We start from the raw sequence: 25753 nt of genomic DNA, 5'->3' as shown, positions 1-25753 counted from the left end.
GGTGCTCTTAAAGGAGCGACTGGTGTCCTGCATTAAGAGACGGCCCAACGGAGGCAGAGTGGCTGCCCCAGTGCTTGAAGCTCTGTCATGAGTGAGAGGCGGTGTGGTCAGGTTTAACATGCAACAGCAACTAGATCAGAGTGGAAGGAAGAAGATATGAGAAGTTGATCTCAGATTGTTGGAGGAGGTCATGGAGAGGATGTGACCACTGGTTGACCCACAAGCTGCACCCAGGTAATCAGAGGCTCCTCACCCCCTCCCCTGTCCTTGGAATGTACATTCTGCCCACCATTCCCACAGTGGAAGCTGTTCCAAGGACATGGCCTTGAAAGAGTAAGGTTTGCTGAGGCCATCTGGAAGGGGTACATGACTGAGCCCAGTAAGCCCTCTATATAAACTTTAAGATTCTGGTGGGCAGGTGCAGAGATCTATTCATCTGGCAGCCGCCTGAGACAAACCTTCTAAGTACGTTCCCTTGTTTATTAAACGTGCCGCCTAGCAATCTGGAGCAGTCTGCTCTGTCTTTCCTCTCTCCTTGCTGTACGTGTACAGAGGCCAGTTTGTGAACCAACACACATCAAGATGAAGAAACCCATTCTGACGTGGAGAATTGCCCCGAATGAGTGGACTGCCCTCATCCGAGGATCCGGACGTCATTCTAGTAATGACTTACATCTGTAAATCTCTTTAAAGTCTACAACACACGCGCATATGTATCATCTCAGCTGAGAGGTATTAGCCTTGTTTTACTGAGGAGAAAACAGACATGCTGAGAGATCGAATGACTTTTCCAAAGTCATAGAATCATCCTAGAGCCTTAGAGTTAGAAGAGACAAAGAATGTCATCCAGACAAAGAAGGTAAGTGACAGATTTGAGATTCAAATCAGATCGCCCAGCCTCCTGGTCCAGGCTCATAGATTACATCCTATTTCCTTTCAGCCTGTTTTTTTGTTTTTTTTTTTTTCCTGGGAGTTTTCAAATTCTGTCTGGGGGGCTCGCTGGGTCATCCTTCACCCCTCTTTTTCCCACCCTCAACCACAGCTTAACAACTTGAGTGAGTTTCTTAACCTCTCCAAGCTTCAGTTTCATCAGTTACCTGATGGGGATGACAGTAGGACTCATAGGTCTCACACTGTGAGTTAAATCAGATGATGCATGTACATCTCTGGACATAGAATTAACACCCAGTGGGTTTTCAGCTTGATTTTACCTCTGCCACCATGTAGTCCAGGCCTCTAATTCCTCACTGGGAACCATTTATAATAGCCTCCCAACTAGTCTTCCCACATCCATTCATGCCCAGTCCAGTTGATTCTCCATACTGTAGATGAGGGACCTTTGTAAAATGCAAATCTGATTGTGTCACTCTCTGGCTTAAAAACTTCAGTGGCTTCCACTGATTTTTGGATAAAGACCAAGACCTTTAACAAGGCCCACAACCCTGAGTGTGGCTGGTCTCCACACGCCTTGCCAGCCTCAGCTCATGGCAACCTCCTCTCATTCGGCACTGACTACACCAGGCTCCTTCTCACCTCAGGGCCTAGAATATTCTTCCACGCCTTCAGGAAGCAAGGTAGCCCCACCCTACCCTACATACTGTCAGAGCCCCATTTCCATCCCTTGGTGGTGCTATGCCCACTCGCAGCTGTATTATTGTGAGTATTTCACTACAGTTTGTCACTAAACTATAAGTGGCTTGAGAGTTTTGCTCACCACTGTTTCCCAACATCCAGTGTGGGGCCTGTCATTTAGTCGGTGCTCAAAGAACATGCGCTGAATGAATAAAGGCTTTGTAGGGGACTCTTCCATATAGATTTCTGTGTGGCTTAAGCTGGAAGGTAAGACTAGATTTACTCCTAGAGCCCTTCCCTCTCTGGGATTAGATGATTCCATGCTTCCTTGTACATCCTCTCACCCTGCCCTCTCCAGACACTGTAGCCTTTAGATGAGCCCCCAGGAGTCTTTCGATAATTCCTTTCAAACTTACAGACAAATGACTCAGAGAAGCAGAAAACAAACCTTGAACTGAATTTTGTGCAAATTCTTATCTTGACATTATTTTTACTCCCCCACAGAATGTGAAAAATGCCAACTCTCGTCATTGCTGGTGGGAGTGCCCATTGGTACCAATCACTTTTGCAGTCCCTCTAGCAGTATCTTACAAAACTCAAGATGGTCAAACTCTATGACTCAGAGATTCTAGTCCTCAGCAGACATCCGAGACACTCTTGCACCTCTGCCCACCACAAAGCAATGGCTGGCATAGCAAACAAACAAAAACATAATCACTTAATTGTCCATCAACAGAAACATGAACAAATAAATTGTAATACGGTCATACAATGGAATACACTAGACCAATAAAATAAAGTAAACCAGAACTTCATGTATTAGCATGATATCTTTTTAAAAAAGTTTAGTAATAGAAGCAGATCTCAGAAGGATGTACACCAAATAATCCCGTTTAAAGAAATTTTTAAATAAGTGAAACCACAAAACGTGTTGTGTAGGGATTCTTAACGATGTAATAAAAGTATAAGGACATGAGATGGGATGGTAAACAGCAAAGCCAGTTCAGGGGCTGCCTCCAGAGTGCAGAGAGTTGCATGTGATCTGAACACGGGGTACCCAGGGGCTTCAACCATCCTGGTAATATCTTACTTCTTAAGATGGAGAGTTGGTAAACCACTAGTCATTATAATAATATCTCTGCCTTTTTGTATATCTGAACTATTTCATAATTTAAAAAAAACACTTTAAATATATTTGGAGTGGCTGATTCAACTTAAAACAAGAGCGGCCACACTGGGTTTTCTGGCTCATGGTAAATTGGGTTTCCTCTCCCCTTTCTAAGATGAGAGGTGCCAGGTGAATTCCAAGCATCCTTGCTGTGTCCCCAGGTCTCCCCTCTCCCTGGGCATATTCTCTGCTGACCCTAGTGAGTACTCAGGCCAAAAAGTTTGAAAGAAGACATTTGCCTTTAGCCTGGGGACCAGGTACAAGATCCTTTATGCTCTTGTAGGGACCTAGGAGGAGAAAGGGCTGAAAAGAAAGAATTGGGCAAATAGATCGGAATTTAGCTCTAAGGTAGGTATTAGAGGCAGGTAGACAAGGTAGACAAAGGTAGGTAGACAAATTCTTACTATACTGGCCAGAGGGTTGGTCAAGGCTTTTGGTCTTTACATCAGGGGTACAGATAAAACCAGTTTTCTCCACCAGAGAAGGCCTGCGGGCAAAAGCTGCACAGCCTCCTGTTCCCTTCCATACCACGTAGCATGCACCTGTCTTTAAGCAGCTGCCCAGGGCAGGGGGAGGGCATGTCCTCCTAAATCAGTGGGACATTTTATTTGTCTCCTGCTGATAAGCTGTGTAAAAAGATGTCAACACAAGTTCTGCTCCTGAAATCTACCACCCCATCGGCCCTCTGCTTCTTCTAAGAAAGAGCGTAGGGAGGTTACAGAGCCACCAGAGAAAGCCAGTCGGGCCCAGTGATGAGAGCAGAGGACTCCGTGCTATGAAACTGGCCTGCAAGGGTGCTGCGAGCAGGAAATTTGTTGAGCTCTGTCAGCTTGAACTCCAGACGGAACCAACATTTCTCACAAATAAACCTCAGACACAGCTCTCTGGTTTCCTTACTGTCCTGACTCAACACCTAAAACAGGTCAAATCCACTACATTCTGGCAAAACACTTCATAATTAACTGAGGTCCAAGGCTTGGGAAAGATGCTCTTAGCGTGGCTGGTTTATCCTAGGGCTAAGACTGCAGGAGCCCTTCTTGGGGCTGCCGTCCTGCCTTAGACGCACCTCCAGGGCTGTGGGAACCACTTCACAGACCTGCCTTCTGCCCTGAGGTTATTGTGGCCTCTGAAAAATACTGTCTCACGGTGAAAATCATGGGAAGTTTGTGTTAACGCGAGCTTTCTGTCTCAGGGCAGCCCTAACTCGAAGGCAAGGCGAGGGGATAGGAAGGAGAGTGACTGGCAAAGGGAAAGAGAAAGGGTTGGACGTTGCAGGGGAGGGAGGGAGGGAGGGGGCCCTGTTCTGCTCCAGGAGCCGGCGCCGCGGGACACAGTGGCAGGGCCCCGTACTGGAAAGTCACCCTGCCCAGCCACTACTGTGTGAGGTGCTCCGGTGACAGGCTCGCAACCTGCTTGTCCTCTCCTTCTCTCTCTGTCTCACACACACACACACACACACCCCTATGGCCTGGTGGATGGGAACACAGGCTCTGGCGCCACACTCTATGGATTCAGATCCTTGCTACACCACTCACCAGCTTGATGACCTGGGCCACGTTATCAAGCCACTGGGTGCCTCAGTTTCCTCCTTCCCTCCCAAAGAACATTAATAGAAATGACAGTCCCTGCCTCGTGCACATGGCCAGGAGGATGAAATGAGTTAATATGAGTTATGTACTTAGTACTGGAACAGAGTAAGTCTGAAGTGGGTCTTTAGTCAATCAAACCAGGGGGAAAGGGGTGGAGAGGGATAAATTGGGAGATTGGGATGGACATATACACACTACTATATATATTAATAAAATAGATAACTAATAAAGACCTACTGTATAGCTCAAGGAACTCCAGTCAATACTCTGTAATGACCTATATGGGGAAAGAATCTAAAGAAGTTGGATATATGTGTATGTATAACTGATTCACTTTGCTGTACAGCAGAAGCTAACGCAACATTGTAAATCAACTATAAACACTCCAATAAAAATTTTTTAAAAAACTGTGAGGGGGGCTTCCTTGGTGGCGCAGTGGTTAAGAATCTGCCTGCCAATGCAGGGGACACGGGTTCGAGCCCTGGTCTGGAAGGATCCCGCATGCCGCGGAGCAGCTGGGCCCGTGAGCCACAACTACTGAGCCTGCGCGTCTGGAGCCTGTGCTCCGCAACAAGAGAGGCCGCGATAGTGAGAGGCCCGCGCACCGCGATGAAGAGTGGCCCCCGCTTGCCGCAACTAGAGAAAGCCCTCGCACAGAAACGAAGACTCAACACAGTCATAAAATAAATAAATAAATAAATAAATAATTAAAAACAAAAAAAAAAAACAAAAAAACAAAAAACTGTGAGGTTTCCCATTCCTCATCCTCTCCCCACTTGTCCTGCCTCAATTCGGCCCCAGTAAAACTCTAGAACAGCCAGGGGCCTTTAGGCTGCTGTGCCCACCTCTCCCCTAGGCAGTGAGAAAGGCTGGGGGGCCAGGGAATCAACCACAGAGGTTCAGAACAATCGGCACTGCTCCAGGGGAAGGTCCAAGGCCCCCTTAGCTCAGTCATCGTGTGTCCTGTGTCTTACTCGGGACCACTGAGGAGGAGGGGACACACGGCGGCTCTTAACCGTGGCTGGTGCCCTCTTGTGCCATCAGCCTGCATTTTGGGGACGCTGGTTAGACACCGTCCTGTCGTCTCTTTCTGGTGTTAGGTGGGGATTATAGAAATGGCGGCATCCCACACTGTCCCTGTCTCTGCCCTGCAGCCCTGATCAGGCCCCTTGCCCTATGTCCCCAGAAATATTGCTAATGTTTGTTAAGTAATTAATGTGTGTCTGGCCCTGGGCTAAACAGAAAACTTTAATGAACCCCGTGAGGGGGGTATAATACTATACTCATTTTCCAAGAGAGGTCAAACATGGGTTAGGGAGTTAAAGCGACATGGCAAGGTCTTAGCTCCCCTTAGATGCTTTGCATTTAGCCCAGAACTGGCTTGACTCTGTTGTTCCTTGTTTGTTCGGGGGCCTCTCCGGCAGGGTGTGGGTGCTGAGGGAGGGCGTGGCTCTTCTCCTGTTCTCTTCTATTTGTCTTGGCTTCCTGAAAGCACGTAGAATGCTTAGCACAGGGCTGAGTATAGAGTAGGCTGTTAACGGATGTTAGCTATTATTATTATATAATATTTACTGAATACACTGTATTAGGCCCTGGAAGTGGGCCAAGAAAATAGGACACAATTCCTGTCCTCCAAGGGCTTACATTCTAGTGTGGGGTTGGGTGAGATGGGAAAATGAGACTCGTGCCAGAGTAAATTGCAAATGCATCCAGTAATTTCTGAAAGAGAACAGAAGAAGGAGAGATACTCCTGGGCCGAGGTCGTTGGGGAGACGTCCTGGAGGAGGAGGAAGGATGGAGAAGATTTTGGAAAGAATGGAGGTTGTCTACAACAGGATGGAGAGAAGCAGGCCTCAGGGGCTTTATTCTCAGAACCGCAGCAAGACGAGGGTCAGAGCGGGGAAGGTCTCACAGGCTAGAACTCACCGCTGTGGCCAGAGCCACTGGGCGCCCAGGCCTGGTGAAGACAGGGCGCAGCGTGTTGCTGTGCCAGAAGCGGGCTGGGAGTCTGCCTGCCCAGTTGACAACTGTGGTGTTTACTGGCTACATTTCATCAGGCAGAAGTACCATAGTTTCTTTAACCATTCATATTTATTGGGCTTTTAGGTTGTTTTTCCATTTCCCACTGCTATAAGCAATGCAGCAAGGCAGGATGGTAACAGACACGGACTTGACCATCAGAAAGGCCTGTGTTTTAATACTTTCTCTGCCACTTACTAGTGATGTGACCACAGGCAAGTTACCTAATGCCTCTAAGCCTCAGTGTCATTCTCTATTAAACGAGAATGATAATGCTACCTAACTCACTGAGTTGTTATACATCCAGGGAAACCACGTTAAAGTTAAAAAAAAGTTATCTCTATGTATTTGACTGTTTATCGTGTGATTATTAGGTACCCGGCTCTGCTCTTAATAAGGCAGTTGTGAGGATCATATGCCTTATTAAGAAGACATTGTTACTAATAGCCTCATGTTCGATGTAAGTGAAAACTGCAGGAACTTGTCCGAGGTCACCAGCCAGAAGGAGGATGGTATTGAAAGTGAGTAGTCACGTGCCAGAGCCCACATTCTTCACCATGCCTCTGCTCTCCTGCTCAGTAAGTGCTAGCTGCTACTGCATTTATCATTATCATGCTGCTGTTGGCGTTGTGACAGGGTGTGGGGAGGCTGAGGGAGGCTCTAAGCCACTTTCAGATTTTTAAGCTCTTGGTAGAAATGAGAAAAGGCCAAACAGTTTTTTTTTTTAATGTGGTATATTTTAAATGTTTAGGTTTAACAAATTCACACTAGTAAACGTTTATTAAAAAATATAAAAATGCAATGCCTTCAGGAACAAAAGACACAAGAGATAAGCCCAGGGCTGACTTTCCCTCCAAGCCTGCTCTAAAGCTTCTGCGTACCCGACACCCACCCCAGGATCTCACCCAGAGAAGCAGCCTTGGGGTCAAGGGCTGGGAGGAGAGATGTGATACTTACCTTAGAGCTATGGGACTCTAAGGTCCCCCCCCGCACCCCACTGGACAGTCTTCTGCAAGGCTGGTTTCTGGGGGAGGATGAACAGGAAAGTGACTGGCAGGGACTTGGCATGCAAAGTAAATGCTGAACATTCACTGTGTAAATATTAACATTTTAAGATCCTGGAAGTAATGCCATCCATTTATTTACAAATACACACTCTTGTAGCTGGCAGTTGTTTTAGATTCAAAGCAGGTTTTCTAAATTTTTTGAACAGTTGCCATCCTATTCGTTCTTAGGTACCAATGCTAAAACCACACAGAATGGAACTCAGTATTTATTAGACAAACGCTATTTGCAAAGTCCTGTGCTTGGGGCTGTAACAACAGCAGTGACATTAGCCACGGCATTTACTGAGCACACACTCGGCACGGGTGCAGGCTTAGTGCTTCTCACACATTGTTTTTAGTTAATCCTCATGACCACCCTATGAGGTCAGTGTGTTATTATCATCACCATTTTCAGATGAGGAAATGGAGGTGCAAAGAGAAGGTCTATTAGATTCTACGTCTGTTGGCTTATTGTTGGAAATCTGCTCCTACTGAAAGGCCCAAGTGGAAGTGACAGGTCAGACTGTCCCTTTGTAATTAAGTTTTGTCATCTATAAAATTGGACTAGGTTATTTCTAAGATCACTTCCACATTCTATTGATAGTTTCCTGTCAGAAAGGTAGACACTTCATATAATATGGACACTTTTCTTTCAAATTGTACTTTCGTGTGGACTCCATTTTTATAACTTCTTTTGAAGTTTATAACCTGCATAGAGAAAAATGTATACATCTTGATGAATGAACAGAATGAACACCCACATGTAACCAGCGCCTAGAAAAGAATCATAGGCTTGGGCTTCCCTGGTGGCGCAGTGGTTGAGAATCTGCCTGCCAATGCAGGGGACACGGGTTCGAGCCCTGGTCTGGGAGGATCCCACATGCCGCGGAGCAACTGGCCCCGTGAGCCACAACTACTGAGCCTGCGCGTCTGGAGCCTGTGCTCCACAACAAGAGAGGCCGCGATAATGAGAGGCCGGCGCACCGCGATGAAGAGTGGCCCCCGCTTGCCGCAACTAGAGAAAGCCCTCGCACAGAAACGAAGACCCAACACAGCCAAAAATAAATAAATAAATAAATAATAAAAATAAAGGAATTCCAAAAAAAAAAAAAAGAATCATAGGCTTCTGTTTTAATTTCAGAATTTCATTAGCTAATTCTTTCATTTAATTAATATTGAGCATCTACACTGTGCTAAAAAGATGATGCAAGGTCAAGAGAATGAGAAGACACGCCACAGACTGGGGGATAATATTTGCAAAAAACATATTTGATAAAGGACTGGTATCCAAAATATACAATGAACTCTTAGAACTCAATAATAAGAAAACAAAAAACTCAACTAAAAGTTGGGCCAAAGGCTTTAACAAAGAATATATATAGATGGCAAATGAGCACGTGAAGAGATGTTCCACACCATATGTTATCAGGGAAATGCAAATTAAAACAATGAGATACCACTACACACCTATTAGAATGGTGATAATCCAGAACACTGACAACACCAAATGCTGGTGAGGATGTAGAGCAACAGGAATTCTCACTCACTGCTGGTGGAAATGCAAGAAGGTATAGTCACTGTGGAAGACAGTTTGGTAGTTTCTTACAAAACTAAGCATATGCTCTTACTATATAATCCAGCATCACACTCCTAGGTATTTACCCAAAGGAGTTGAAAACTTAGGTCCACGTGAAAACCTGCACACAGATATTTATATCAGCTTTATCCGTCATTTTCAAAACTTGAAAGCAACCAAGATGTCCTTCAGTAGGTGAATGGATAAATAAACCATGGTACGTCCAGACAATTCGGCGTTAAAAAGAAATGAGCAATAAAGCCATGAACAGACGTGGAGAAACCTTAAATGCATATGACTAAGTGAAAGAAGCCCATCTGAAAAGGCTACATTATGTATGATTCCAATTATATGACATTTTTAAAAAAGGCAAAACTATGGAGACGGTAAAAAAAAATCAGTGGTGTCAAGGGTTAGGGGGAGGTGGATGAACAGGTGGAACAGAGAGGTTTTTAGGGCAATGAAACTACTTTGTATGATGCTATAATGGAGGATGCATGTCACAATGTATTTGTCAAAACCCACGGAATATACCTCACCAAGATTGAACCTGAATATAAACTATGGACTTTTGTTGCTAGTGATGTGTCAGTGTAGGTTCATGGACTGTAACAAATGCACCACTCTGTTGATATTGATAATGAGGGAGCATATCGTGAGGAATCAACATGGCTCCCTCAGGTGTGCCCTGAGGTGTCAGACCCAGCTCTGTGATGGCATCAGAGGGGCAAGCATCTGTTTCCATGCCCAGCTTCCTAGCAGGACTCCAAGCTCCTTCACAACACGAAATACATCTTCCTCTGAGCACAGGCTCAGTTTACACTTGTGAATAAAGTCCCTTCACATCAAACTTTACATTGCCGGTAAAACCTGCTTTGTTAGCTTACTGTGGAATACATTTGCTCCTCGTTATGCACAGATCCTGTATTTTCAAATTTTCCTATTCACTGTAATTTATTTGTACCTCACCAGCGCTTTTGCAGCCATTCACAGACATGTGCAGAGCAAAGAAAAAATCGAAGCACTGATGCATACCTGTGTTAGATGAACTTCATTCAGGCATGAGTTTTAGTACTGTTGGCTGTGAGTTCAATATTAATTAATAAACAGCATATACTCAGTAAGGTGTCAACAGTACATATCTATAAGGTTATGTATTGATCAGTTGATGAAAATATGACCAGGGGCTTGCAGCAACCTAACCCTGCATTTCCCCTAGGAGCCCTGGTTCAGTATTTGCTAATTCAGTGTTTGTGCTGACTCTACAGAATGTAACTACTACGAATAATGACAATCAACTGTATTTGCTTTTTTACAAGGAGAAAAGGATTGACTCTCTTTACAGCAATTCTCTGACCATCACAAACAAGTGAGTTTATTTGGTCAACAAACTAGGTGGAGGGAATGACCAGTCCCCAGATCCCTGAACTCATGGTCCTCCACTGAGTACACACAGTTTACAACAATCTGCTCAGTTGTCCCTGGAACATTTTCCAGAAAAGTAAAAAGAGCAACCAAGTATCTTAATGCTTTCCAGCATATGGTTTTACCACGGGAAATCTAAACTTCACAGTAAAGTAAAAGCCAATTGTTTTCAACACTTAACTCTATTAGAAACATCATTATAAGTAATCGGTTTTTTAAACAACTATGAGAATAACAAAATAACTTCTTACCTAAACCTCAGATCTGCAAAACTCTAAATGCAGATTCTTTATTAAAAAACAAATTAAGTATTAAAATGTAAATTGTACTGAAGTTCTGTAGAACTCATTAAAAGATTAGTATTAATCAAAACAACTCTTTACAGCTCAATAAATGCAAATAAAAAGGCATCAAAATTTGTTACTTATAACTTGAATCTTGGGTCCATTAATTTTTTTAATTTACTTTTTTTTTTATACAGCAGGTTCTTATTAGTCATCAATTTTATACACATCAGTGTACACATGTCAATCCCAATCTCCCAATTCACCACACCCCCACCCCCACCCCCACGGCTTTCCCCCCTTGCTGTCCATACGTTTGTTCTCTATATCTGTGTCTCTATTTTTGCCTTGCAAACCGGTTCATCTGTACCATTTTTCTAGGTTCCACATATATGCGTTAATATACGATATTTGTTTTTCTCTTTCTGACTTACTTCACTCTGTATGACAGTCTCTAGATCCATCCACGTCTCAACAAATGACTCAATTTCGTTCCTTTTTATGGCTGAGTAATATTCCATTGTATATATGTACCACAACTTCTTTATCCATTCGTCTGTTGATGGGTGTTTATGTTGCTGCCATGACCTGGCTATTGTAAATAGTGCTGCAATGAACATTGGGGTGCATGTGTCTTTTTGAATTATGGTTTTCTCTGGGTATATGCCCAGTAGTGGGATTGCTGGATCATATGGTAATTCTATTCTTAGTTTTTTAAGGAACCTCCATACTGTTCTCCATAGTGGCTGTATCAATTTACATTCCCACCAACAGTGCAAGAGGGTTCCCTTTTCTCCACACCCTCTCCAGCATTTGTTGTTTGTAGATTTTCTTCTGACGCCCATTCTAACTGGTGTGAGGTGGTACCTCATCGTAGTTTTGATTTGCATTTCTCTAATAATTAGTGATGTTGAGCAGCTTTTCATACACTTCTTGGCCATCTGTATGTCTTCTTTGGAGAAATGTCTATTTAGGTCTTCTGCCCATTTTTGGATTGGGTTGTTTGTTTTTTTTAATATTGAGCTTCATGAGCTGTTTATATATTTTGGATATTAATCCTTTGTCCGTTGTTTCATTGGCAAATATTTTCTCCCATTCTGAGGGTTGTCTTTTCATCTTGTTTACGGTTTCCTTTGCTGTGCAAAAGCTTTGAAGTTTCATTAGGTCCCATTTGTTTATTTTTGTTGTTATTTCCATTACTCTAGGAGGTGGATCAAAAAAGATCTTGCTGTGATTTATGTCACAGAGTGTTCTTCCTATGTTTTCCTCTAAGAGTTTTACAGTGTCGGGTCTTAAATTTAGGTCTCTAATCCATTTTGAGTTTATTTTTGTATATGGTGTTAGGGAGTGTTCTAATTTCATTCTTTCACATGTAGCTGTCCAGTTTTCCCAGTACCACTTATTGAAGAGACTGTCTTTTCTCCATTGTGTATCCTTGCCTGCTTGGTCATAGATTAGTTGACCATAGGTGTGTGGGTTTATCTCTGTGCTTTCTATCTTGTTCCATTGATCTATGTTTCTCTTTTTGTGCCAGTACGATATTGTCTTCATTACTGTAGCTTTGTAGTAGAGTCTGAAGTCAGGGAGCCTGATTCCTCCAGCTCCGTTTTTTTCCCTCAAGACTGCTTTGGTTATTTGGAGTCTTTTGTGTCTCCATACAAATTTTAAGATTTTTTGTTCTAGTTCTGTAAAAAATGCCATTGGTAATTTGATAGGGATTGCATTGAATCTGTAGATTGCTTTGGGTAGTAGAGTCATTTTCACAATATTGATTCTTCCAATCCAAGACCATGGTATATCTCTCCATCTGCTGGAATCATCTTTAATTTCTTTCATCAGTGTCTTATAGTTTTCTGCATACAGGTCTTTTGTCTTCCTAGGTAGGTTTATTCCTAGTTCTTTTATTCTTTTTCTTGCAATGGTAAATGGGAGTGTTTCCTTAATTTCTCTTTCAGATTTTTCATCATTAGTGTATAGGAATGCAAGAGATTTCTGTGCATTAATTTTGTATCCTGCAACTTTACCAAATTCATTGATTAGCTCTGGTAGTTTTTTGGTGGCATCTTTAGGATTCTCTATGTATACTATCATGTCATCTGCAAACAGTGACAGTTTTACTTCTTCTTTTCCAATTTGTATTCCTTTTATTTCTTTTTCTTCTCTGATTGCCAAGGCTAGGACTTCCAAAACTATGTTGAATAATAGGGGTGAGAGTGGACATCCTTGTCTTGTTCCTGATCTTAGAGGAAATGCTTTCAGTTTTTCACCATTGAGAATGATGTTTGCTGTGGGTTTGTCATATATTGCCTTTATTATGTTGAGGTAGGTTCCCTCTATGCCCACTTTCTGGAGAGTTTTTGTCATAAATGGGTGTTGAATTCTGTCAAAAGCTTTTTCTGCATCTATTGAGATGATCATATGGTTTTTATTCTTCAATTTGTTAATATGGTGTATCACATTGATTGATTTGCATATATTGAAGAATCCTTGCATCCCTGGGGTAAATCCCACTTGATCATGGTGTATGATCCTTTTAATGTGTTCTTGGATTCTGTTTGCTAGTATTTTGTTGAGGATTTTTGCATCTATATTCATCAGTGATATTGGTCTCTAATTTTCTTTTTTTGTAGTATCTTTGTCTGGTTTTGGTATCAGGGTGATGGTGGCCTCATAGAATGAGTTTGGGAGTTTTCCTTCCTCCACAATTTTTTGGAAGTTTGAGAAGGATGGGTGTTAGCTCTTCTCTAAATGTTTGAGAGAATTCACCTGTGAAGCCATCTGGTCCTGGACTTTTGTTTGTTGGAAGATTTTTAATCACAGTTTCAATTTCATTACTTGTGATTGGTCTGTTCATATTTTCTATTTCTTCCTGGTTCAGTCTTGGAAGGTTATACTTCTCTAAGAATCTGTCCATTTATTCCAGGTTTTCCATTTTATTGGCATAGAGTTGCTCGTAGTAATCTCTTTGGATGCTTTGTATTTCTGCGGTGTCTGTTGTAACTTCTCCTTTTTCATTTCTAATTTTATTGATTTGAGTCCTCTCCCTCTTTTTCTTGGTGAGTCTGGATAATAGTTTATCAATTTTGTTTATCTTCTCAAAGAACCAGCTTTTAGTTTTATTGATCTTTGCTATTGTTTTCTTTGTTTCTATTTCATTTATTTCTGCTCTGATCTTTATGATTTCTTTCCTTCTGCTAACTTTGGGTTTTGTTTGTTCTTCTTTCTCTAGTTCCTTTAGGTGTAAGGTTAGATTGTTTATTTGAGATTTTTCTTGTTTCTTGAGGTAGTCTTGTATAGCTATAAACTTCCCTCTTAGAACTGCTTTTGCTGCATCCCATGGGTTTTGGATCATCATGCTTTCATTGTCATTTGTCTCTAGGTATTTTTTGATTTCCTCTTTGATTTCTTCAGTGATCTCTTGGTTATTTAGTAACGTATTGTTTAGCCTCCATGTGTTTGTGTTTTTTACGTTTTCTTCCCTGTAGTTCATTTCTAATCTCATAGCATTGTGGTCAGAAAAGATGCTTGATATGATTTCAATTTTCTTAAATTTACTGAGGCTTGATTTGTGACCCAAGATGTGATCTATCCTGGGGAATGTTCCATGTGCACTTGAGAAGAAAGTGTAATCTGCTGTGGTTGGATGGGATGTCCTATAAATATCAATTAAATCTATCTGGTCTACTGTGTCATTTAAAGCTTCTGTTTCCTTATTTATTTTCATTTTGGATGATCTGTCCATTGGTGTAAGTGAGGTGTTAAAATTCCCCACTATTATTGTGTTACTCTCGATTTCCTCTTTTATAGCTGTTAGCAGTTGTCTTATGTATTGAGGTGCTCCTATGTTGGGTGCATATATATTTATAATTGTTATATGTTGGGAACCAGCTGCAAGCTGACACAGTCCTTGCAGCTTAAAGCATGGCAAAGTCCTGCTTAATTCCTGACAGGACCCGAAAGAGTTATTAGAGAAGATATGAGTCTTGGCCCGTGAGGTTGCTTGCGGTTTCTCTAACTATAGTTTGTCCTTGGCATATTTTGGTAATCACAGTCTGTTCTCACGCATGTTTATATTCTGGTTCGCAGAATGTTTTGTACTATAACTTCAACATTAAGGAAATACTGTCTGATGATTCTGTCTTGTGATTTTAACAAAAACATGTATTGCCTACTGCAATCTATAAAAAGAGTTTTGATGGGGAATAAAGTGTGTGTGCTTGTACACCACCCTCCTGACCCCATCTCTTCTTAATGCCCTCACCTGCTCTCAGGACTTGTTCCTCAGTCTAACAGCGACTGACAGTTATATCATCTTCTTGGATTTATCCCTTGATCATTATGTAGTGTCCTTCCTTGTCTCTTGTAACATTCTTTATTTTAAAGTCTATTTTATCTGATATGAGTATTGCTACTCCAGCTTTCTTTTGATTTCCATTTGCATGGAATATCTTTTTCCATCCCCTCACTTTCAGTCTCTATGTTTCCCTAGGTCTGAAGTGGGTCTCTTGTAGACAGCATATATATGGGTCTTGTTTTTGTATCCATTCAGCAAGCCTGTGTCTTTTGGTTGGAGCATTTAATCCATTCACGTTTAAGGTAATTATCAATATGTATGTTCCTATGACCATTTTCTAATTGTTTTGTGTTTGTTTTTGTAGGTTCTTTTCTTCTCTTGTGTTTCCCACTTAGAGAAGTTCCTTCAGCATTTGTTGTAGAGCTGGTTTGGTGGTGCTGAATTCTCTTAGCTTTTGCTTGTCTGTAAAGCTTTTGATTTCTCCAATGAATCTGTATGAGATCCTTTGCTGGGTAGAGTAATCTTCATTGTAGCTTCTTCCTTTCCATCACTTTAAGTATATCATGCCACTCCCTTCTGGCTTGTAGAGTTTCTGCTGAGAAATCAGCTGTTAACCTTATGGGAATTCCCTTGTATATTATTAGTCATTTTTCCCTTGCTGCTTTCAATAATTTTTCTTTGTCTTTAATTTTTGCCAATTTGATTACTATGTGTCTCGGTGTGTTTCTCCTTGGGTTTATCCTGTATGGGACTCTCTGTGCTTCCTGGACTTGGGTGGCTATTTCCTTTCCCATGTTAGGAAGTTTTCGACTATAATCTCTTCAAATATTTTCTCTGGTCCTCTCTCTTCTCCTTCTGGGACCCCTATAATGCGAATGTTGTTGCATTTAATGTTGTCCCAGAGGTCTCTTAGGCTGTCTTCATTTCTTTTCATTCTTTTTTCTTTATTCTGTTCCTCAGCAGTGAATTCCACCATTCTGTCTTCCAGGTCACTTATTCGTTCTTTTGCCTCAGTTATTCTGCTATTGATTCCTTCTAGTGTAGTTTTCATTTCAGTTGTTGTATTGTTCATCTCTGTTTGTTCTTTAATTCTTCTAAGTCTTTGTTAAACATTTCTTGCATCTTCTCGATCTTTGCCTCCAGTCTTTTTCCGAGGTCCTGGATCATCTTCACTATCATTATTGTGAATTCTTTTTCTGGAAGGTTGCCTATCTCCACTTCATTTAGTTGTTTTTCTGGGGTTGTATATTGTTTCTTCATCTGGTACATAGCCCTCTGCCTTTTCATCTTGTCTATCTTTCTGTGAATGTGGTTTTTGTTCCACAGGCTGCAGGATTGTAGTTCTTCTTGCTTCTGCTGTCTGCCCTCTGGTGGATGCGGCTATCTAAGAGGATTGTGCAAACTTACTGATGGGAGGGACTGGTGGTGGGTAGAGCTGTTGCTCTGGTGGGCAGAGCTCAGTAAAACTTTAATCCACTTGACTGCTGATGGGTGGGGCTGGGTTCCCTCCTTGTTGCTTGTTTGGCCCAAGGCAACCCAACACTGGAGCCACCTGGGCTCTCTGGTGGGGTTAATGGCAGACTCTGGGAGGGCTCACACCAAGGAGTACTTCCCAGAACTTCTGCTGCCAGTGTCCTTGTCCCCATGGTGAGCCACAGCCACACCCCGCCTCTGCAGGAGACCCTCCAACACTAGCAGGTAGGTCTGGTTCAGTCTCCTATGGGGTCACTGCTCCTTCCCCTGGGTTCCGATGCACACACTACTTTGTGTGTGCCCTCCAAGAGTGGAGTCTCTGTTTCCCCCAGTCCTGTCAAAGTCCTGCAATCAAATCCCACCAGACTTCAAAATCTGATTCTCTAGGAATTCCTCCTCCCCTTGCCGGACCCCCAGGTTGGGAAGCCTGACGTGGGGCTCAGAACCTTCACTCCACTGGGTGGATTTCTGTGGTATAAGTGTTCTCCAGTCTGTGAGTCACCCACCCAGCAGTTATGGGATTTGATTTTACTGTGATTGCACCCGTCCTACCGTCTCATTGTGGCTTCTCCTTTGTCTTTGGATGTGGGGTATCTCTTTTGGTGAGTTTCAGTGTCCTCCTGTTGATGATTGTCCAGCAGCTAGTTGTGATTCTGGTGGTCTCACAAGAGGGAGTGAGAGCACGTCCTTCTACTCCGCCATCTTGGTTCAGGGCCTATACTCGGGTCCATTAATTTCTAATGCTTTTTTTTTTCCTAAAAAGACGTAATGAATGAGGGCAATAACTTCAAAAACAAACAGGAAAAATAAAAATTACAAACACAGCTATTGCAGTCATTCAACCAAATAGTTAAGTGGTGTATTAGTTTCCAGTGGCTACTGTAAACACAACTTGGTAGAGAGAAATTTATTCTCTCCCAGTTTGAGAGGACAGAAGTCTAAAACCAGTCTCACTGGGCTGAAATCAAGGTGTCAGCAGGGTCACATTCCCTCTAGAGGAGAAACTATTCTTTGTCTTTTCCAGCTTCTGGTGGCTGATGGCATTCCTTGGCTTGTGACTTCATTACTTTGTGGTCACATTGCTTTCTCTTCTGTGTCAGATCTCCTTCTGCCTCCTTCTTATCAGGATACATGTGATTGCATTTACAGTCCACCTGCATAATCCAGGATTATCTCCCCCCTTAATCACACCTATAAAGTCTTTTTTTTTTTTTTGCCATTTAAGGTGACATTCACAGGTTCCAGGGATTGGGACATAGATATCTTTTGGGATGGGGCATTATTTAGCTTTCCACATGTGGTAAACCTAATATTAATTATATCTATGCACCACTGACCTAACATAATGAAAAACAAAGAGAGGTGCCTATAAGAACACCCACCTCTGTCCCTGAGCCCCCCATACTCCATGGTCAATTGTGATTCTTTTATAATAACGATGATGACAAAACATTTATCAAGAATCTGCCACGTGCCTGCTCCTGTTGTAAGTTCCCATGCATTGCCCCCAAAGGATCCTCACAACTACCCAGTGAGGTAGGACCATCATACTTCCACATTTTACACATGTGGAAATGGAGGAGGCTAAATCCATGTTGAGAAGCAGAACCAGGGTACAAAACTGGCGGCGTCCTCCTCCCATGACCCTGTCTCTGGTTCACTGGGAGTGCACCCAACACCCTGGAAAGGAACGTCTCACGGGCAGGAGCATGTGCCGCTGCTGCAGGTGCCCAGAGAAACCACCGGCTGCAAAACTGGCTTCTGGACTCCAGCTCCAGGAGCGTCACGTTGCCCTAAAATAAAATACTGTACTGAGAGAATGAGAGTGTCCCTTTAAATTTTAACGATAGTGTAGCTATTCAGGAGATCATTTTAAGTTTACATGAGCATTCAGGTGAATCTTACCTTTCTGAAGGTGAATGTAGCAGATCTAACTAATCACTCCCTTTGATTCTGGATCCTAGGATCCCGGGAATAGCTATCGATGAGCACAGGCGCTAACTGAGCCTGTGGGGGTTAATGATGTTCACGGAACTGAGGGCTGCAGAAGCTGCGGATTCTTTTATATTTTATTTTGGTGGTGCAGGAGCAGGAGGGACCAGGAAAATGCCTGTTATTAAGATAACCAGTGATATAAGCCAGACTTGCTGGTCAAATGGATTAAATGACCTATAAAATGATTTTTCTGAGCCAAACGGTCCACTCAGTGTCCTGGAACACACTATCTCCTAGCCTGTGCTCGCATTGCTCTTCTTGTCTCAATTCCCACCTCCTTTCTGGTCATCCACCATCACATATTGAACACTTAGTATACGCAGGGCATTGTGCTAGGTGCTGCCCATATGAAGGCAATTAAACAGGAGTCCTCCCAACAGTGGAATCTAGAATTAGGTAATGAAAAAAAGGTAGTCAGTTTATTCCAACTCTCTTAAACTGGTTAGAGTTATTCACTCATTTGCTCATTCATTCGACAAATATTTATTGGGCATCTTCTTTGTGCCAGGCATGAAGGAAGTAAAAAATAAAAAGGTATCTAACCCAGCCTGAGAGAGAGGGTAGCTAATGCTTCTAGGAGGAGTTACAGACTTTGTTTAAGCTGAAAGATGGATGGGAATTATCTAGATCCAGTTAGAAGAGGGTTTTTCAGGCAGTGGAGATCTGTAAAGCGGGGTGTAAGGGGAGCAAGTAAGGAGTGGCAATGGATAAGGGTGAGGAGTTAGGGCCAGAACTTGGAGCAGCTGGAAGGTTATGTAAAGATTTCCAGACTTTATCCCAAGGCGGAAAAGGAGCTCTTGAAAATTTTTTATTTACATTACAAGAAGCACACAGGCTCTGTACAATACATACAAACAGAAGTAAAAAGAGTACATTGTATATCTTCTACTAACTTGATGGTGCAAGAGTTACTGCCTTTTAAGTATATAATGTATCTTAAAAGAAGGAAAACAATAAAATTTTTTTTTAAATTAATGCAGATTGTATCAATGTCAATCTCTTGATTGTGATACTGTACAAAAATTACCCAAGATATTACCATTGGAAGAAATCAAGTGAAGGGTATTATTATTACTATTATTATTTCTCACAACAGTATGTGAATCTACAAAGATCTCAGAACAAACGTTTTTTTAAATGCACCACACACAAAAATAAAGGCAAAGACATCTTCACGGGAAGGAGAATATTGATATAGTAGAACAACACAATGGAACCCACTGATAACTTCTGAAAACCAATGAAAGCAATTCATCCTATGGAGCTTTAGAGATGACTAAAGGTTCAGCTGTGGGTCTGTAATCAGCATTTTCATTCCAAAAAAACCCTGGGAGTGCTCAGAGCACTGATACAGGAAGGAAAAATGGAATGGCTCAGATAGCAATGAAATGTTACTAAAAGGAGTAAGATTGTGTGGTTGGGGAAAGAGGTGGCTGCTGGACTATGACTCCTAAGTGGGTTTAGATGTGCCCAACGCCCAGCTTACTAGCATATAAATTTATGTTCTTTCATTGGCTATTGTAGGATACAGTGCTCACCAGTGGCTTCCTCTCCTGCAGGAACTTCCAGTGATGTTTCTAGCAACGTTCCTTGGATATATACGGACACATGATATAAACCGCATAACGAAATAAACACAAATATGAAGTAGGACATGCTCAGATCCTAATATTCAATTCATAAGACAAAACATCCTATCACAAACAAGTTAGAGCTTACCAGCCTCTTGAAAGGTTTTTAACAGTGGGAGTGATATAATCAAACTTGTCATTTAGAAGATCCCTCTGGCAGCGGTACAGACAACTTATTGGAGGGGGTGAAGATTCAAGGGAGAAACAGTAAGGACTTCCACTAAAGGGACAGGGGCAATGGAGAGGAGACAGATTCCAGAATTATTAAGGAAGCAAAAATCTCTATCTCAACCATAAGAAATCCCCAGTAGAGCTTGGCCCTTGAATCTGCTGGGGTCAAATTTGGCTGTAAAACAGAAAACTGAAAATAGCAATTGTTTAAACAAGATAGATGTTTATTTCTCCTATAAAAAGAAGTCCAGACATATCCGTTCAGATGTGGTCTGGCGGCTCCAGCGTCACTGGGGAGTCAGGTTCCTCCTGTTCTTCTGATGTACCTTGCAAGTACATAGCTTCTGTCTTTAAAGTTACCTTTTGGTCCGAGATGGCTGCCAGAGCCCATCTACATGGTCCACATCACTGGTAGTGGAAAGGAAGAAGGGAGAAAGCTGAGCCATCAACTTCTGCAAAGGCTTCTCCAGATCTCCACACATATTGATGTTTATATCTCACTGGCCAAAACCAATGGCTATACGTACTAACGAGGATGACAGGAAAATAATATTTTCTAGCCCTGTTATCATTACCAGAATATGTGGAATGGATATTTGATGGATACTTAGCAGTCTCTGTCATAGCCATCAATCAAGTCCTTCAAGAGAAATAAACATCTATCTTGTTTAAACAATTGTTAGAGACACAGAGAAGGTGAGAATATCCTAGCCCTCCAGGGGATGAGTCACGGAGTTTGGTGGACACTGTGATGTGCCACCCAGGTCTCCTTCCATGAAGGACTTTTGCCTCAGCTGCAGAGAGCGTTGTCAACAGAGAGCTTTCATCTGCCAGCCCCTTCTGAGATCCTCCGCACCCAAGGAGCCTAGACAGCTTATGTTCAATGACCTTCAATACAGGAATATAAGATGGACATCTTCATCCAACTGAGGACAACTAAGAAGAACTATGCTAGCTCCAGCTCTTTCCTTGGAGTTGGCTAAGGCTACTGTCGGGTTACACTGTAGTTTGAATTTTCAAGCTGGAATCTAAACTCCACAAAAAAAACAACAAAGTTCCCTTCTCTCGCCACAAATTCCTCTCTTTTTTCCAGAAGTGACTCCTACTTCCTTGCCCTCCCTTCCACAGCATGGATGCCATGTTCACTCTTTTAATAAACCTCCTGTGTGCTAACCTCCAACTGAAGAGTCCACTTCTCAGGCCAGCCAGTGTGGCAAGGAGGGAGGGTGTATCTACCTGAGGTGCCAGAAACTCTGGAAGGAGGCGAAACGTTCACATTTATTGAAAGTAGAGTGGGCTGAAAAGATGGAGACATGCCGCTGTATGCACATTTCCTTTTTTCTGTCTCTTGCTTGCTTCTCACGGTTGTCAGTGCACACGTCTATAGCATCCGTTACATCGCTTCCAGCGTGTAACTATCCATCTAGGTTTGGATAACCAGATCCTCAAACTTGTTAAAACTGTATGTAAAGAAAAGAAAATGGCTGTTGGGTGAGAGCTGGGTCTTCCTAGATGGAAAGTGCCTGAGTGCCCACATGGTAGGACTTCCAGTATCTCCAGCTACGCTTATTAGAGCCTTTTTTAAATTTTTATTTTTTGGTTTCTTTCTTGGTTCTTGGCTAGGTTCCAGATAGGTGAGATGGGACTCTAAATGCAATAAATAAGAGAGGGAAAAATTACTCTAACTTTGTGGCATTTTTGGTTCTAACTCAGAAGCCAATTTTCCTTACTCTGTCTGGGGCTTATAGAATTTAGCCTAAAACAGCCTGTCATCATAGACACCCCTTCCTCTGGCATTCCATCTGCCCATTTGTGAAAGCTGGTCCACACAAACGTTCACTCAGGATGAAAAGAGACCACCTGGGCACCCAGTTGTGTGTGAGGGGTGCTCATGACCATGGAGGAAAATGTCCCAGAGGGGCCAGAACTGCATCATCACCCAGTTCTCAGGCAGGGAGTCCTACCCCCAAAACACTCCTCACCAGTGTGTACAGGGGACCGGCAAACATTACACTGCACCCAAAACTTCACAGTCAGAAATGTTTTTTCATTTCCATGACTCAGAGCAAACGTTATTCATATAGTGCCGCTGAATACACCCACTTCTGGAAAAAAAAAAGAGAAATTTGTGGCAAGAAAAGATAACTTTGCCATCATTTCTTCCCGGAGTTTAGATTCTGGGTTAGGAAGCATCAGCTGCTAGTGACACAAGCCTACGTGCTATGTGGCTTTTGAGGTTTGCCTACTCACAGATCTCTCTGGCTCGTCCCACTTGTCTCTGTCAACAATTGACACTGCGGTCTTTATTTATCTGGATTTTTAAAAATTGAATTTGTGATAGCACCTTTTCTCACAAAAGCACTTTTCAGGCAAGCAGTCCATAGCAGTTCCCTCCCAGTTTATTTTAGGGAAAAGTGCAAGGAGAAGATCCTCTTGCTTTGAAAAACCCTAACTAAACTCACACAAGTCTGTAAATATATTTTCTCAGAGACCTTTATTCATCTTTGAATCTTCCAGGGTCTGACACCTGGAGTACAATAGACACTAGATGTTTGTTGAATGAATATATGAATGAGTGAATGAAAGAAATGACAATTACTGAATGAATAAATGAATGTGAGCTCAAGAAGCTTACTGGTAGGAGGATAAAATTCATTCCTGAAAGGTATAACACAGGAAAGACTGGATGCTGTGAGAAGGTGGGAGGGAATGATCACATCAGGTGAGATGAGTGATGTTCAGTCAGGCTGTATCTGGTAGAGTCGCCAGGAGGGCTTTACAAATCCCAGAGCCCAACCTGTTAAATCAGAATCTTTCAGGGTGGACCCAGGCACTGGTGTTTTTTTAAAGCTCCTCAGGAGACACCAATGTTCAGCCAGAGTTGAGAGCCATTGGGACATGAGGATCAGAAAGAGATTCGTAAAGGAAGTGGTTTTTTAAAACAACCTTTAAGGATGGATAGAGTTTTGACTTGTAGAAATGAGCAGGAACTAGGGAAGATGTTCTGACCTCCCTTCCCTCCCAACCACAATTCCAGACTGTCTATCCTACCTAATCCAGACAGATGCTGGCAACTGGTAAGGGGGCGCCTGTGCAGTTAAATGACTTTTTCCCCTCTGGGCCATCTAAGAGCCTGGCCACTAGTGTCTGAAGGACTCAGGAAAGGGTCTGAACACTGAGGATCTTGGGGGAGCTGGTCTGAGGGACTGCCCACCCCGGGGCATGTCTGTATCCACTGGTATATTCCAACTCAAGAGCTGAAAAGGGAAGTTACTGATTTCATCCTTGAGGTTGGGATCTCATGAAAAGATGGGAAACCTAAAGGCTTCCTTCCTGTGGTGCCTTCACAGGGATCTGACAACCCACCGTTTGCTCCACTGGCAGCCCCTGCAACAGAGACCACAGGGCCTTCCACTACTCTCAGAAGTGATGCTGCAGAAGGTTCTTAGCAACTATACCCAAACCCCAAGGATTAAACAAAGAAAAATAATACATCAGAGAAGGACAACAGCTAGAGAGAGAGAAATAATAAACAAAGCAATCAAAACATAAAAAATAAAGACTTGTAAAATTTTAGAGCTACTGGAGGAGATCGTCTACAAACTATACAAAAAAATAACAGTAATAAGAGGTGCTGAGGAGATTTTTAAAACACCTGCAGAAGACAGCCTAGAATTTAAATAGGCAAATGTGATTTTCAAATTAAAACAAATTCAGTTAAGTAAAGAGTACGATAGTCAGTGTTGAGGCTCAATTCAGGGCCTAGAGGATCAAGTGGAAGAAACAACTCAAACCACAGAACTGATGGCTTCCATAGGGAAAACAGCAATTCCAGAAGGAGAAGGAGGAACAGCTGGAGAGAGGCAACAAACAAGGATGCAAGAAAATTTGGTACAGATGAGGAAAGATCAGTACCTGTCTTACAAGTTTTCACCAAATTCTACACCCAGGTGTATCTTGGTCAATTTCCAAATTCCAAAGGTAAAGCAATAAATCTTTCAGGTTTACAGGTAAAAAGAACAAGAAAGGAGAATCACATTGGCACTCAACTCTGTTGCACTGAAAACTAGGAGAGTAACATTTACGGACTTTTGAGAAAAAGGACTGCAACCTAGGATTCCTCTACTGGCCAAGTTAGCCTTCCTCTGTCAATGAGAAAGAAAGATATTTGGGGCGTGCAAGAATTCAGAGAATATATTATTCCCACGCCCTATCTGGGGAAAATACTAAAGAAAGGGCTCTAATTAAACAACAAATGAATCATAGCAGAGACCTCAAGATCAGGAAAAAAGAATAAGTAAAAGGAAAGAGTAGTGAGCTATGATGCTTGCTATTTATATAAATATGTGTAATATCTAAATCCATAACAGTAGGTTGCCTGAGAATGTGTAATATAAATTCTAAATGAGGATTCTTGAAATAGGCAAGGAACATTCCAAGGAAATTCTAATAATAATAATAATCCAGAATGAAAAACTCTTTTGTATCTCAGCAAAACCCAGAAGTGGGAGACAGATGAGGCAACAAAGCAAAAGCGTTTATTATATCTCCTCTGGAGAGAGAAAGGGGCAGGAAGGAGGAAGATAAAGTCTTCTAAAAGAGAATTAGTAAACATGAAAGCGGAGTGAACTAAATAGAAAAGAAAATCATATGAGACACTACTGAACAAATCCAAAAGCTTGTTCTTAAAAAGTTCAATGAAATTGATAAACCCTTCCCTAGTCTGTTTAAAGAAAAGTGAGAACAAAAAAATAAACAAGAATGCTCCCCAGACGTGAGAGCCCAGAGCCACCTGCCCGCCAGCATCTGCCCTGGGACTCAGGGACTCAGGGGCTCAGGGACGGGCTGGGTCGTGATGCCCCACCCTTCCCCTCACGTCCCGTCCCCCCACGTCCCAGATTTGTCTCAGCCGCGTAGCCGACGTTGGATCAAAAGCTGCAGATGACATCAATGGTCCCAAGAGCGTTGCTCTAATTAAGAATAATACAATAGGGCTTCCCTGGTGGCGCAGTGGTTGAGAATCTGCCTGCCAATGCAGAGGACACGGGGTCGAGCCCTGGTCTGGGAGGATCCCACATGCCGCGGAGCAACTGGGCCCGTGAGCCACAATTACTGAGCCTGCATGTCTGGAACCTGTGCTCCGCAACAAGAAAGGCCGCGATAGTGAGAGGCCCGCGCACCGCGATGAAGAGTGGCCCCCGTTTGCCACAATTAGAGAAAGCCCTTGCACAGAAATGAAGACCCAACACAGCCATAAATAAATTAATTAATTAATTTTAAAAAAAAGAATAATACAATAATTTTGGACGATTAAAAAATAAATAAATAAATAAAAAATAAACAAGAACACCTGAAACACATAATGTTCTGTCAATTATACCTCAATTTAAAAAAATAGACAAAATTGGGAGTGAAAAAAGAGCCATATCACAGAAACAGAAGAGATTAAAATAATTATAAGAATTTATTATATGCTAATTCTATGAAAATAAATTTGAAGATCTAGAGGA

At 42.3% G+C, this 25753-nt stretch overlaps 1 long non-coding RNA gene across 3 annotated transcripts in view; it reads right to left on the bottom strand.

Annotated features, from left to right (window-relative positions):
- LOC118883676 overlaps positions 1-25753 on the bottom strand; it is a 63840-nt gene that overhangs the window by 31927 nt on the left and 6160 nt on the right. For 2 of the 3 annotated variants that reach the window (XR_005017072.1, XR_005017073.1), the window contains exon 2: positions 7306-7372. The exons of the other annotated variant lie outside the window; for it this stretch is intronic. This is a non-coding gene — a long non-coding RNA (uncharacterized LOC118883676). The remainder of the gene's footprint in view (positions 1-7305; positions 7373-25753) is intronic. 3 annotated transcript variants of the gene reach the window in all.

This window comes from Balaenoptera musculus, chromosome 17, assembly GCF_009873245.2.
Source record: "Balaenoptera musculus isolate JJ_BM4_2016_0621 chromosome 17, mBalMus1.pri.v3, whole genome shotgun sequence".
In the NCBI taxonomy this organism is placed as follows: Eukaryota; Metazoa; Chordata; class Mammalia; order Artiodactyla; family Balaenopteridae; genus Balaenoptera; species Balaenoptera musculus.
Note: the sequence above shows the minus strand (reverse complement) of the source record. Positions and strands in the feature narration are given on the sequence as shown.